The sequence below is a fragment of the Ostrinia furnacalis genome, unplaced genomic scaffold (assembly GCF_004193835.3).
Source record: "Ostrinia furnacalis isolate ACB-3 unplaced genomic scaffold, ASM419383v2 OfSCF4495, whole genome shotgun sequence".
Classification (NCBI taxonomy): Eukaryota; Metazoa; Arthropoda; class Insecta; order Lepidoptera; family Crambidae; genus Ostrinia; species Ostrinia furnacalis.
In genome coordinates, this window is record NW_021134734.1 from 444720 (window position 1) to 445709 (window position 990).

At 37.8% G+C, this 990-nt stretch overlaps 1 non-coding gene across 1 annotated transcript; it reads right to left on the bottom strand.

Moving 5' to 3' along the window:
• Window positions 1–555: 555 nt before the first annotated feature.
• Window positions 556–628, bottom strand: TRNAA-AGC (transfer RNA alanine (anticodon AGC)). The gene has a single exon. It is a non-coding gene; the product is annotated as a tRNA-Ala (tRNA).
• Window positions 629–990: the final 362 nt, after the last annotated feature.

Consider the following 990-nt stretch of genomic DNA (forward strand, 5'->3'; position numbering starts at 1 on the left):
GGTGAAGAAAGTGGAATTGTAGTTAGACCATTTAAAAAAACTTTTGATCTTGGGTGCCAAACTTATGTGACTCCAACAGTCGCAGTGACAAATAAAATACATGACTTGCTGTGTAACACAGGACAAAAAGGTTGCAACACTAAACAATAAACATAACTCGCAACTAACATTTATGAAGTGGTTAGGCCATAAATTCACTAGGCACGCCCCGGGTGACCAATCATAACTGGTGGACTGTAGATTGCTTAAAGGCTTTCATATAAGGATATATACCCTGATATTTACCCTATTTCTGATAGTAGTAGATGTTTCGTAACTCGAGTAACAGTAGTCTTTGAGCGTTTTTTTTCGACTATTTTTTATACGTAGAAAACGCCCGCCATGACACCTGATAAATGAGATTCAGTCTAGGATTAATTTAACTTTAAAAACAGTCTTACTATAAAAAAATAAAAACTAATCTAAAGCATTGAGTTATTATTATTAGGTACTTAAATGATCTAGTTTGTGATCGACGTGCTGCTAGTATAAAAATTACACAATTAAAAATGTAATTGGAGGCGCCGGGTATCGATCCCGGTACCTCTCGCATGCTAAGCGAGCGCTCTACCATCTGAGCTACGCCCCCGTTGGTTACACTGGCGAATAATTCCGTATGTATCAGAGTTCCAAGATAATAATAAAACAAACTAGTTACGCATGTGACATTGAAAAAATTGGACAAGTCCGACGCCCAGAGTAGAATGATACTTTCACTTCTTATCGACAGAAGCGTAGCTGTAGATGCTAACTATCCGTCACTGTGCGCAAGATGTGCAAAAACCAGTAAGCAGATAAATTATGCGAATGGTAACGAACTATTAAAGAATATTCATCTACGAATATCTACAGCTGTAGACAAGTCACCCTTATTAGTTGAACGTTGTAAGTAGGTACGTATACGTGACAGAATAGTCACATTCTTGTGTGATGTGATATGGTGGTCCACCA